The sequence below is a fragment of the Lissotriton vulgaris genome, chromosome 12 (assembly GCF_964263255.1).
Source record: "Lissotriton vulgaris chromosome 12, aLisVul1.2, whole genome shotgun sequence".
In the NCBI taxonomy this organism is placed as follows: domain Eukaryota; kingdom Metazoa; phylum Chordata; class Amphibia; order Caudata; family Salamandridae; genus Lissotriton; species Lissotriton vulgaris.
The window spans coordinates 772,764,394-772,779,013 of NC_141700.1; the positions used below are offsets into that span (position 1 = coordinate 772,764,394).

General features: G+C 46.2%; 1 protein-coding gene across 2 annotated transcripts in view; it reads right to left on the reverse strand.

The window, feature by feature from the left end:
- The window catches only part of GIGYF1 (GRB10 interacting GYF protein 1), a 1,483,862-nt gene that overhangs the window by 1,337,659 nt on the left and 131,583 nt on the right, over positions 1–14,620 (reverse strand). For both annotated transcript variants that reach the window (XM_086946110.1, XM_086946109.1), the window contains exon 3: positions 4,194–4,262. The gene's annotated coding sequence lies outside the window, so the exon portion shown is untranslated. The remainder of the gene's footprint in view (positions 1–4,193; positions 4,263–14,620) is intronic.

The window sequence follows — 14,620 nt, forward strand, 5'->3', positions numbered from 1 at the left end:
TACCCCACCCCCCTTTTTTTGCTAGATTTCTGATGCACTTTGACTTGATGTGACATGGGTCCCTGCCAATCAGACTTCCAGGGCCTGTGTTCTTTCCCCTAAACCAAAACCAAAACCAAATTAACATCTCTGGCCATAGGTCAGCCTCTGGTAAATGGTACCACAGGTTCCCAGGGCACTGTGACCAGGGAAGAACTCTAAGGGCTGCAGCACTTACTGTGCCTCCCTTGGAGGCCCTGGCGTTTGGTTTGGTATCAAACTTCTCAGCACATTAAATCCGCACTGATACCAGTGTGAGATTTAATGTAAAATGCACAACAGAGGGCAACTTAGAGTTGCACCCTAAAACTAACTAATAACCTGTGTCCTGACTGAGGCTGCCTAGGCTGCCACCCAGCAGACATGCTGCTAGACCCCTTGGGTAGAGAGCCATTTGCTCTCGTGGGGCTGCAACAATGCACATCCTGGGGCGAGGTGCTAAGCCTCCTACCCCAGAGTGGGCAGGGGAAGCTTCAAAGGCCTGCCGCCTTTGTGACTTCTCCAGACCACTTGCTGTACTCCGCAACTTGGTCCCAACCGGTTCTAGCTCCTACTCTGGCGGGAAGAACGGCGGGAACACCTACGTAGAGAAGGGGGTGTGCCAGGATCTGCCAACCCCACCCTTCAGGTGGGAGAGGCGAAGTGAAGCCCAACTCTGGGCTGCCGCCATCTTGAGGATGGGGAGCCCTACCCAATCAGGACTAGGCTCCTGCCCCCCTCCCACTGGAGTGGCAGAATAGGGGGTGTACTCACCCCAGGAAAGGGACCCATTGGTCCCAGAGATTTCCCTACCTGTAACACCCTTAAAGTTAGTATTTTGGGGCACCCAGAAACCTTCCTTCCTCAGATCCCGATTTTGAAACAAGAAGATAGACGACCTGCCGTGCAGCTGCTAACTAGAGGACAACACCAACTGACTTGGCTCCAGCCCTACAGGCCTGTCGATCCTTGAACCTGCTCCAGCTAAACCCCGGCGTCTTCAGTGGTCAGCAACCTCGAAAACCCCAGAGGACCCGACTGCCTTGCTCACCCAAAGACCGGGACTCCCATGAGCAGTGGTTCTGCTCAAACTGCAACAACCCCTAGTGCCAGCCAGGAACTGCGAATCCAGCACACACTGCACCCGCCGAACCCGTCCTGTGTGAGTTAACAAAGACCATGAGGACGTCCCCCCGGCGACTGTGACCCCGAATCCAGCACCCAAGGACCCTCCTCAACGCTCCTGAAAACACTTGCAGCCTCACAACCAGGGACCCCTCCAACCAGCAGAGGGTAAGATTTCCCGACACCAAAACACCCCTGCACCCGGCGCCCCACAGCCCCCTGTGCCAAACTCCTGGGTGTCTACCCAACCTACAGCTTCCCAACTTAACTCCAGAAGTGGTGGTTGCACCTGAAGAATCTCCGTCCCAGAGCTTGCAGCTTTTGTTCGTCTTGTAGCTTTCCCATTGAAAACTATTGGGCGCCCAACGGCCCAAAAGAACCCTGCACCCAGCTACCAGAGTGCCGCTGGAAGTGCAGCAACTGTTCTAGTTTTCTTCCACACTTGCCCTGTGCAAGTGAATAGGAGCTCAGCTCCCACAGCCGCATGGCCTGCTTGCTAGCAGCACCAACCCAAGGCCCCCTGCCCGCCATAGGCTAACATCGGGCCTATTCTCTGCACACAGCTGACCCTGTGCCGCTGAGGGTGTGACAACTGCACCTACCTGAACCTTGGAGACCCCTGAATCTACCACCAGAACCTTAACTCTGCCAGTCGAGTACTTACCTGAAAGCCAAAAACCTACATTTTCTCCGTAGGGTAACATGGACTGGTTTTCACTTGGAAATTCTTCAAGTGTCGAGTTTTGAAACTTTAAAATATTCACTAAAAATCATCAGATCAACGAAAACGAAATTACTCACCTGTTATCAGGAGAGATCCCAGTGGTGGATCTTGGTGCCCAGCACCGACCCTAAAAAGTAATTATAACTGTTTGACCGTTAACCTGATTTTCCTCCATAGGATTACATTGCTTGGTTTTCACCAAAATTTCTTCTGTGTGTCGATTTTCAAAAAATACAAATATTCCTTAAAAATCAACTATGTAACAAAACCAGATTTCTTTCAACTGTTTACAGGAAATGCACCAGATCTGAATCCCAGATGCAGCCCGAAGTAAGAAAAACATTCGAAAAGTGATTTTATTTCATTTCACTATGTTATGGTGTTAAGATTGTGTTACATATTGCAACAACTGTAGCTATTGCTTTTAAAAGTCTATTGCTAAGTGAAAGTAACTGTAGCAACATATTCTGAGAAAGTATTTTTATACAACCCTGTGGTTCTAAAATAAATTATATATTTTTATATATAAAACAATTGGCCTAGAGTTCAGTTCTTGAGTGTGTGAGACAATTTGCTGAGAGTGTGCAAGACAATTTGCTGACAGTGTGTACAACACATGCTTTGCACTGTCCTCTGATAATGCCTTACTGCTCGACCAAGCTACCACTTTAGAGAGTAAAGTTATATCAAACTTTAACCTCTGCCATACCTCTGGGGACTGTGGACTCTGTGCACACTGTACCTTACTTTGGTGCAGTATATACAGAGCCACTTTCTTACACTGAGGCAAAGGCTTCACCTTCCGGATTCCACGCCATAACATAGTGCAAGCTCTCACTGAAATCTGCTCAAGGAGCAGGCCAGATTCTGGAAACAGCACTTCTGGAGCCGAAGAGGACAACACCTGGAAACAGCAGGACTACAGCAAGCATGTCTAGGTTTAGCTTTGTGCTGGTAGGTGGCTGAACCAAAGCCAAAAAAGGTTAGTCAGCGGTGTTTTCGGAAGGTCACACCAGGGGAAGTCTGACTGGCAGTCCTGACCTATCTAATGGCACCACAGATGTAAAAGATGATTTGATAACACTTTTAAAGAGTTGCAGTAGGTCCTCCTTGAAGGCCTCCATTTGCTACAGAGGTGCAAATGGTATGGGAAACTGACACATAGAATAGAGGGGGGCAAAAGGAACAAACGTCACAAGTTTCTCAGGTTTGAATTTGAACTTCTCATTAAACTTCATCTTAGATTTATCCTGAGATGGCATCAGAGGCAGACTCCTGTTTCAGTGTTTGGTCACGTAGAGGTGGATTTGCAGCTCCCCAGTGGCTCTGATGGACTTTGGAAACCTTCAGTGAGCCAATGTTCCAGGATGCAAGTAATTTTTTGCTGAGGAACCAAAGGCAGATGGCATAGGCCAGCAAAAGACATTGGTTTCCTTTAAGTACAACACAGTTCAAACCGGGTTGTTTTAAGGGAAGACATCACTGAACACTGTCTGGTAAATGGTCAAAAGTATTCTGGACACCCTGAAAAAGTTGGGAGCGTAGCTTTGAATCTGTGTCAGAGTGCAGTAAAAGAGGGGCTGATGTCAGGGAGCAGAGGGGAGGCAAGACAGTGGTGATTGAGGCAAATGGTGACACCTATTGGGGAACAGGAGGTATTGCAGAGCATCCATGATGGATTAGCAGTTAGAAGTAGCCATCAGAAAAGAGTTCTTAGATCTTATTCAGAGTTGGATTTATCCAGTGCCTATGAATCAAGGATGAGAGACCATAATGAAAGTACATGCTCTTTTTTAGCGGACACAAAAGTCGAATCTACAACCATTTAAGTCTCTCAGTAGGAAAATGCTTCATTAAACACATGTTGGAAATAAGGCAAGATGAATAGGAGCAGCGGCTTGACCTCAATCCAGTAAGCAGATGACCATGATGCTTCATGATGGCTTCATTCAAGGCACAACAGAGGTAATGGCCACTTAGTCCCTGAGATACTCAAGCATTGAGGACTGGCGCTGCCACAGGAGTGCAGACATTCTCCCCACTCAGTCATGTATTTGATACCTAATATCACACAACTAGATTTTTTAAAGGAATGATTTTATAGATCGATAAATCCATTTACACTTCACCTTAGAGTCTAAAAGTACAGTAAAACTAAGTTGGGAGGGGGTACGTAGAGGCTGTTTATTATACCACTAAGATCGATAGTAGCGTTTCTAAAAAACTAAATGCAACCCAATATAAATTGTGATATGTAAAAAAAAAAAAAACATTTTATAAGACTCATTGTTTTAATAATTGTCAGAAGCTAGATTGAGGCACTTACCTGGGTCTCGTATTCCAAGGCAACTCACAATGCAAATTTGTATTAAAGGACGCGTTTAACACTGAAAATCTAAGAGAAAGACAAATTAAAGATATGCATGAAATTTATTTAAATGGAGCTACATAAAAAATAGTTTGCAGTCATTTGTTATATATAGCAAATATAAAGCTGAACCTCCAACAGATCTAGTAATTTGAGCAACCACTCTGTTAGATGGGTTTGAAATAGTGGAGCTCAATAAACCAACTGGTCCTAGACGTTCTGCATCGGTTTGAGGATTCTTTCTCACCCAGTGTTCGCTAACTATTCCAAATTGCAGCTATCAGTGTTACTCTTGGAGTATCACAGCAAGACAGTAGGCAGAGGCACCTAAATGAAACAAATTAAATAAGATAGCACAATAGAGCAGACACATTCACCTTGCATACAAACTGAACAAAACAGTAAAATTAAACTTACGTTGACTAGTGGAAAATAGGGCAAGATGCAGCGAAAATTAAATTTGTTATCCACCTATTCAAAAGCAACCTTTGTTTATTGGTATTGAAATCGCATTTCTCACTAGGTTATGTGGCCGATTTCTATTCCTGCCAGTCCGAAAGCTCTAAAGTTTCTACATTTATTTATTTCGTTTTTTTAAAACACAAAGCAGGAGAGCGGTGAGAGTCTGCGAGGTAATGGAGTATCAGTCAGAGGGAAAATGCTACTTACCAGTATGCATCTGTTCTTGGCATGTAGGGCTGCAGAACCACACACTATTGCATTAGATCACCATCTGGTGGTGTGCCCGGATGATTACACTTGTTGTCTTGGAAGAGTCTTTGTCTGTTAGATGACTCCTGCCTTAGATCGCAGTGCGCATGAGCATCGACTCCATCTTCAGATTATTTTCGCCATTGGGCAAATGATGGAGCTGTACGAGTACAGATAAAGATGACCATGTGTTGTGCATCTAAATAAGATAAAACTGGAACAGATACAGTTAGCCGGGGAGGCGGGTGGGTGGTGTGGTTCTGCAGCCCTACATGCCAAGAGCAGATTCATACTGGTAAGTAGCATTTTCTGTTCGAGGCATATGGGCTGCAGACCACAATATTGCACGAGTACAGCCTGGCCCACACTTGCTCGTTGTTTTGCCTGCACATCTACACAGTAGTGTTTTATAATTGTGTGCGGAGTAGACCATCTAGCTGCTTTACAGAGGTCACCCAATGGTATGTTTCCTAGGAATGCCATAGATGCCCCTAACTTATGGGTAGAATGAGCCCTAGAGGGAAGGGATAGAGTAAGTTTTGCTTTTTGGTAACAAATTTGGATGCACTTACAATCCATCTTGTAATGCCAGATTTTGAAATAGGATTGCCTTAATGTGGAGGAGAAAAGGACACAAACAGTTTAGTTTTACGAAATGGTTTTGTCCTATCAATATAGTAGAGAAGAGCTCTTAACATCTAATGTTTGTAGAGCTCTTTCCGCAACTGTTTGCGGTTGGGGGAAAATACCGGCAACTCAATAGACTGGTTGAGGTGGAACGGCGAAATGACCTTTGGAAAACACTTTGGATTTGTTTTAAGAACCACTTTGTGATGAAGTTGTGTGAAGGGTTCTTGAATTGTTAATCCATGGATCTCGCTCACTCTAAGAAGTGAGGTAACATCTACTAAAAAAGCAACTTCCCATGTAAGGAACTGTAATCCACACTTTAATGGTGCAAATAAGTCTGGTGAGAATAATATTTAAATTCCATACTGGAGATGGTGGTATTCTGGAGGAATTATTCTTTTGAGTCCTTCCATAAACACTTTGATTGCAGGTGCTCTAAACAATGACAAATGTCTGTTTAGAAGATATGCTGCTATAGCCGCAAGATGTAACCTGATTGAGGAGTATGCTAAATTAGATCTTTGCAGATGTAACAGGTAGCATATGATGTTTCGTATGGAAACATCTAAGGGGTTGATGTTATTTGTACAATACAAACAAACCTTTTCCACTTTGCTGCATAACATGCTCTTGTGGTGGGGTGTCCTGCTTCCTTTATGACACTCTTGCAATCAGGCGGTAAATTTAGGTATCCAAATTCTAAGACCTCATGAGCCAAATCGCTAGATTGAGCTGCATTGGGTCCGGATGCATGTTCTCGCCATGGTTCTGTGTCAGTAGATGTAGGGAGAGTATTAGTTTGTGATGTGGTACTACTGAGAGTTCTAGTAACGTGGTGTACCACAGTTGTCTTGCCCACGTTGGCGCTATGAGAATCAAAGTGAGAAAATGTTGATGTAGCTTGCGTAGCACTCATAGAATCAGTGGGAGAGGTGTAAAAGTGTACACAAATTTGTTTGACCAGTTCATCCATACCGCGTTGCCTTTGGATAATGGGTGTGGGTATCTGGCGGCAAAACTTGGGCATTTGGAGTTGTGGTGTGTAGCAAACAGATCTATCTCTGGTTGACCCCACTTGTGAAAAAATGGCTGAAGAACTTGATGAAGTTCTCATTTGTGTATCGGTTGTCTTTGGTAAGCATTAGGCTGGCAGGAAGCCCACTTTAAGTATGGTTATTGTCCACATGAGATCTTTGACAACAGAAGGTCAGAGTCCAAAGCTTTCTATTCCTTCTCATCAGTTTGCTCACAAATAGTGCTTTATGCTAAGGAGTAGAAGCAATGCTACAAGTGAATATTAACCAAGGAGCGTCTACTGTCCAAGTATAATTCAAGCAACAATTTATGCCAATCAGAAAAATTTAAAATATTCAAAAGTAGGCTTTCTTCTTATTTTAGTCAATTCTTTAATGTTTTCATTTGTTGGCGGTATCCAATATAGTAGGTGAGCCTTTCCAGGGGAGGCGGGAGGGTTGCATGTGAATCTATGAAAGACACAAATACTGGATAACTGCAGGTAAGTAACGCATTTCCTATCCAGTATTAGGGGTGTCTTTCATAGATTCACATGCCTGAATCAGAGTAGTAAGCAATGAACAAAGCACATTTCGGATGGTATAGGATATGCAAGTCATTAGATAACATATTAAACAACTAATAGAAACATGCATTTGCATGCAAGAGATACCACCAAATTATACAATAGAGAAATGTGCACACAATGAGAAGGATGGAGGGATGAAGAGAAGGCTCACCTATACTGAAACAGATGACGAAGTACTGCTTGTCCCACCGCAGCATCCTTCATGAGTTCTGTGTCCCGGCAGTAATGCCTAGTGAAGGTATGTGGCGACTTCCAAGTTGCCGCTCTACAAATGTCTATGACCGGCACTCCAGCAAACAGCGCAATGGATGTAGATATTGCCCTGGTAGAGCGGGCTCGCACCTTCGATTGCAAGGGCTGCCCTGGCTGTTCATGACAAAACGAAATGGCTGCAGAAATCCAGCGGGATATACATTGCTTGGTGAGTGGAAGACATCTTCTGGGTCTACTGTAAGCCACAAATAGCTGATGAGACTTCCTGAATGTTTTTATCTTTTCAATATAGAATTTAAGGCAGCGCTTAAGATCTAGAGGGTGCAACGACCTTTCCGCTGCCGTCGTGGGATTCGTGAAGAGAGCGTAAGACCACGGCTCGTTGAGATGGGAGTCCGACAGGACTTTTGGAATAAACTTTGGATTTGTCCGTAAGATTTCTCTATCCTGCTTGAATTGCAGGAAAGGCTCCTGTATTGATAAAGCTTGAAGCTCACTCACCAGTCTTGCGGAGGTAAGAGCAAGTAGGAGGGCTGTCTTCCAAGAGAGGTGTGAGAAGTTGGCCTGATACAAGGTGGTCACTATAACTAGTGAACATCATATATCAGACCAAAACAACCCTTATGGTGATTGGTTGTAAGTCAACCTTATAGACCAGCTATCATAGTGGTAGCGTGGACTAAGCAGTCTTAGGGTAAACTCTTTTGGCATGTGAAGCCAGCTGTATTACCATATGTAACCCCCTTTAACACCAAGTGAAAGGACACCACACAGGAAATATATTCAAAATATATGTATTTATTACTACAAATAGTCCCCTGAACTCTTTATGAGCACAGGAGCAAACACGTTAAAACAATTCACTTGATAAGTATACAAAAGTGGCACAAATATGGATAGGCCCCGGTGGACCCCAAAACCATATACTAAAGAAGTGGTATAAGTACCACGAGTCGAAAGGAAGTAAGGCCTAGGGCCTTGGGAATCGCTGGGGCTATGCTGGACTAACTCAAGTTAGGAACTAGGAGGCCCACGGGATCTGGTTTGCAGTGCGCAAAGTTAGAAGCAGTTCACATTGAAATCAATGGATGCGCAAAAGTGTTATAGGTGAAGGTAGGAAGCCTTCCGGTCGGTCTAGGACTTAACCTTTTGGAATCTGGACACTAGGAGTGTTAAACTACTCTGGGGCACCGGAGTGCCAGCGTTACCTCACCCACAGGAAGCGGGTGCAGTGGAGCCAAAGTGTGTCGGGATTCTGCAGGAGTCCAGATGGAGCCTTGGGAGTGTTGATGCTGAAGGTGACCTGATGATGAGTTCCGGTGGATCCAAGGGTGGATCTGAAGAGGTGAAGACCTGAAAGCAGAGGGGGATAATGTTTACAGTCATTAGCCAGTGACCGGCGTGGAACCAGGAAGGAACCAGGCGTTGTCAGGTGCCAACAGGTGATGTCGTGAAGCTGGTCTTCAGCAGCGTGAACTAGGCGACGATCAGGAGTCACTCACGAGTTGTCCCACATAGGCTCTAGTTGATGGCGGAGTCTGCTTCTTGATTGGAGCAAACAGGCCTTGGCTAATGCAAGCCACGCAGGAAACAGAGAAGGCTTCTCTCTCTAACCAGCAAGGTCAGAGGGGTTGCTGCTTTTAGGAGCAGCAAGGGCCAGTCTGGAGCAACTAGACCAGCAGTGGAAAGTTGTTGTTTGGTCGCCAAAATGGACACTAGCCAACGGACTAGTAACCGAATAGGCGCTTCGAGTGGAACAAAGCAGAAGTGCCCCACGCAGATCTCGTGAGAGTTGGAGGGCTGGTCCTTGGTGCAAATGTAGCTCAGTGGTGGGGCTTCTCAAGACCCCAAGCACAGCGATTAGGGTGCCTCAGGGGCTGCGCAGTCAGCTTCTCGTGGACTTTTCAAGAGGTCCGGTCCCACGTCTCAGGTCGCCTCCACTCGTCTCAGCTTAGCAGGGACTGTAGATCGGGCTGTTAGATGTCTGGGAGTCTGGTTCTTGTCAGGCTCTGGGCTCGGGGCTCGGGCGGCGGCGGCAAAGCAGTCGTTGATCGCTTGATGGTTGGTGCCTGTGTTCACAGGGTGGACACAATAAGAAAAAAGATTTTCCCTCAATGGCCACAATGCATTAGTACAGATATATACTTTTCTAGTCTTTGCTTTAGCAGTCAATTCAATATGGGTGACAAATACACAACAATCTTATTAGCTTTCTTTAAAAAAATATAAAGTTTTATTTATTATTTCCATATTATTTCTTTTTGTAAGAATCCTTTTTCATATTAATTCAAAAAGGGAAATTTATTTTTTTAAAGATTTTTTGTTTTCCGATTAATAACCACTTTCATGATAGATATGAAAATCTCATTATTTGGAAAGGGTCACTAGTGGTACCATCACAGGACGAAATCCTAAATTTCGTAGAAGCTTCTTTTGTAGGTTATTATCACACACCAAAAAAAAAAAAAACGCCCCTTTCCCAAGTTTTCTTATCTTTTTTAGAAGAACGTGGATTTAGATCTTCAGCTTCTTAATAATCTCATTTAGAAGTAGCTGTAGGTCAGCGTGTCTTACGACTCCATGACACAGGGTGGCCACTCCTTGGCCACAAGGGAGATTCTTCAGTCTTCTGAGCAGCAGAACGTCGAAGGTCCAGAGTTTCTTCTTCTTGTAGTCTAATTTCAGGGTAATCTGCCGTCTGATGGACTCAGCTCCTACTTTTAAACAAATTCTAGGGGCTGGACTACCTACTAGGTCCCTCCTATGGGTGTGACCAGGAATGGGGTGGTTACACCCCCTTTCCTTTGTCTAGTTTTGCCACAGAGCTGGGGCTGGAGTGACCCAGCACCGGTTTGAACTGGCCTATGCACGGGGACACCTTGTGTGCCCCGGGCATGTCTGATTCTATTCAGCCCTACCTAACCAGATACACAAAATCCTGTCTGGGGTGGTGCTAGCACCTCCCAAAGCAGGAAACCCTTTGTCCGAGCCTCCCTCGCTGGAAGGACTCCCAGCAGCAGGAGGTCAGACTTGTCTGTGGTGGCAGCATCCATTTTGTGATGCTGAGGCTCTGTTTAACTTTAACCGGGGTTCGGTTTCTGTACATGTCGTGTCCCTCTAAAAGGGTGAAATGCTACCCCCCCCCCCCCCCCCCTCCCCGCGTCACCAGAATTGGTGAGGGGGTAGTATTCCAATTCGTATGACACCTTACTCGACATGTTTTGATAATGTCAAACCAGAGTTAGCATTTAACCGCGAGGTTCATAATGCACTTAAGAGTATATGGTATGACGCTATCAGGAAACAGCTAAAGGACATGGTTCCGAAAGCTGCAGACAGGCTCAGCTCATACTAGAGCACCATCTCACACTAGAGCACCATCTCACACATAACCAAGCACTCTGCCTCCAGGATTGATAAGGCCTGCCATAGGAGTGACTTATAGGTTACTGTATGTCCTTGTATGTGTTAGATATAGAGATACTATACCATTAAGCAAAGGGTGATCAAAACACCTTGCCCCAGCTGAGTGATTAGCCAGTTGTGTCAAATAGTAAGGCCAGGCCAGGGGTGGCACAATACGTGCTGCAGCCCCTGGTAGGCCTTGGAAGCACCTATGCCCTGGGTACCTGGGGTACACTGTACAGGGGCTCACAAGGTGATCTATGTTCCAATTGGTAAAGCACTCAAAGTGCCTTGGCATAAATTTAGAGCAAGAACAGCAGGCTGTGGGTCCGATTGGCAGGCCCAGAGCCCAGTAAGTCGAAAACCAGTGAAGCAAAAATCTGGGGTGACCATAGGATAGCAGACCCTACTCTCCTACAAGAGGTATTTCAGGTCAGCCCTGTGTACCGGCTCAAAGGGATTCTTCATAAGCTGGTTAAGGTCTGTGTTCAGGTGCCAGGTAGGTGGCACAATTCTCACAGGGGGAAAGGTCCTTTAGAGTCCCTTTAAAAACAGTTTGCCCAATCTGTTAGACCAAAGAGAAGGGCCAGTTGGAGATCTTCTGTAACGGGATATTGCCGCCAAATGGACCCTGATGGAAGCATGAGCCAGGCCCGAGTTCGCCAGATGGAGAAGATAAGGCAATATTTGTTCTGGAGAGGAAGAGAAAGGATGTACACCTTGACCTCTACACCAGATGCAAAATCTCTTCCATTTCAAAGAGTATGTTTTTTTGGTGCCATCAGCCCGAGCCAAGATTGCTTTACATTCTGGCGGGATAGTCAAGCTTTGAAATTCTCTGAACTCAGGAGCCAAGCGGCTAATTTGAGGGAGGCCAGTTTCGGATGCTGGACTTGCTGGTTGCACATCGTGAGGAGAAATGGGAACTTCAGACGCATCGGCGGTTCCAGAGTAAACTGTGGAGTTCCATGAACCAATGTTGGCGTGGCCAAGTTGGGGCTACCAGAATGAGAGTACAAGGCTCCGCCTTCAGCTTTCCGAGGACCCTGGGAATCATTGGAAACGGTGGAAAGGCGTACGCAAAGACAATGCACCATGCGATCGAAAATGCATTCCCTAGGGACCCTTTCTGGGGATGCCAACTTTTGAAGTCACAAGCGTAGACAGTGTCAAAAGCCTGTTTTTTCTCTCTTGAGATGGGAAGGCTTTCTTTAGTCGTGTGTCGAGAGTTGCACCTAGGAAATTGATGCGCTGAGAAGGTAGAAGGACTGACTTCTCCCAATTGAGTGCGAGTCCTAAATGATTGAAAAGTTGCAGACAAGCGTTGGAAGATCTGGACGAGTCTTCCAATGAGGAGACTAATTCCTATGCACACACATTTCAATCAAACATAGGTAATACAATGCAAATGCTACTTACCAGTATGCATCTGTTCTTGGCATGTAGGGCTGCTGACATTCATATCTGTGCATAGATCGCCGCCTAGTGTTGGGTCCGGATGATTGCACATTGTTGTCCTGGAAGAGTCTTCGAAGTATCACGAGATAGGTGGCTCCTCCCCTGGACTACAGTGCGCATGGGCATTGCCTCCATCCCCAGATTGTTTTTAGCCATTGGCAGAGATGGAGTGAAGTATGTGAGTGATGACCATGCTATGAGCATATATATATACATATGAATGAATACTGCAGCTGCTACAGGCGCCGGGGAGGAGGGTGGGCGATATGAATGTCAGCAGCCCTACATGCCAAGAACAGATGCATACTGGTAAGTAGCATTTGCAGTTCGAGGCATGTGGGCTGCTGAATTCATATCTGTGCATAGAATACATAGCAGTCCCTCCATTAGCGGCGGCCGCCCGTGCCAGCTGCAGCAGTCTGAAAAAGTGTTTTGAGAACAGCCTGACCAACAGCTGCCTGCTGTTTGGAATGCACGTCTACACAGTAGTGTTTAGTGAAAGTATGTGTGGTAGACCATGTGGCTGCTCTACAGATATCTTCTAAGGGAATGTTACCTAGGAAAGCCATAGAGGCCCCCAACTTCCTGGTGGAATGGGCCCTTGGTGGGATAGTGAGAGTGCGTTTAGCTTTAGCGTAACAGATTTGAATGCATTTCACGATCCACCTAGCGATCCCAGCTTTGGAGATAGCGTTTCCCTTGTGTTGTGTGGCAAAAGCAACAAAAAGTTGTTTGGTTTTGCGAAATCTTTTGTCCTGTCTACATAGTACATCAAGGCTCTCTTAACATCAAGGGTGTGGAGCATCCGCTCCGCCAGCGTCTCTGGGTTTTGGAAAAACACCGGCAACTCAATTGTCTGGTTCATATGGAATTGAGATACAACCTTGGGTAAGAATTTAGGGTTAGTACGGAGCACAACCCTGTTAGCATGCACCTGGAAGAAAGGTTCTTGGATGGTGAGCGCCTGCAGCTCGCTAACCCTCCGTAGCGATGTAATTGCTACTAAGAACGCAACTTTCCAAGTCAGAAACTGAAGCTCACAAGAGTGCAGTGGCTCGAAGGGAGGACCCATCAGCCTTGTAAGAACCACATTGAGGTTCCATTCTGGAGCTGGTGGGGTCCTTGGTGGAATGACTCTTTTGAGTCCTTCCAGAAAAGCCTTGATAGCAGGGACCTTAAAGAGTGACAGGTGTTGCCTATTTTGGAGGTATGCTGCCATAGCAGACAAGTGAATGCGGATGGAAGAGTACGCCAGATTGCATTGATATAGGTGGAACAAGTAACAAATGATGTTTTGAATGGAAGCATCTAGCGGGTCAATATCGTGGTTAACACAGTAGATGACAAACCTCTTCCATTTAGCCGCATAACAAGCTCTAGTAGTGGGCTTCCTTGCCTCCCGAATGATGTCCATGCAATCGGGAGGAAGATTGAGGTAGCCAAACTCAAGGACTTCAGGAGCCAGATCGCCAGGTTGAGCTGTTGCGGATCTGGGTGCTGAATGTCGCCATGGCTCTGCGTCAGAAGGCTGGGAGTGAGATGAAGCCTTTGATGCGGTACCACGGAGAGTTCCAGAAACGTGGTGTACCATGGTTGGCGAGCCCACGTTGGAGCAACCAGGATGAGTGTCATCGAGTGCTGCCTGAGCTTGCGTGCCACCAGCGGTATCAGAGGTGCTGGGGGAAAAGCGTACGCAAATCTGCCTGACCAGTTCATCCACATCGCATTGCCCTGTGATTGCGGGTGTGGGAACCTGGCGGCGAAGCTTTGGCATTTTGCGTTCTCCCTTGTGGCGAACAGGTCTATCTCTGGATGACCCCACTTTTGGAAGTACGGTTGGAGTACTGATGGATGTATCTCCCACTCGTGCATTTGATGGCTGTGCCTGCTGAGCAGATCCGCCATCTGATTGTCCTTGCCCGGGAGATGCTCTGCCATGAGGAAGATGTTGCTCTGAATGGCCCACTTCCACATGCTCTGAGCCAGATGAGACAGCTGCGGAGAGTGTGTGCCTCCCTGCTTCTGAATGTAGTACATGGCCGTCATGTTGTCCGTCCGGATCAACACGACTTTGTTGCACAGATGTACTTTGAACGCCTTCAAGGCCATGAAGATTGCCATCATTTCCAACACATTGATGTGCATCTTCCTTTGCTGTAGTGTCCAGAGTCCCTGCACTGTGTACTGGAGTACATGCGCTCCCCATCCCTGGAGAGAGGCGTCCGTTGTCAGGATAATCTGTGGCACAGGCTCTTGGAATGGTCGGCCCTTGCAAAGGTTTTGTGGATTCCACCAATGCAGAGAGTTGTATGCCCGACCGCTCACCAACACTAGGTCTGTCAGTTGCCCATGAGCCTGAGTCCAC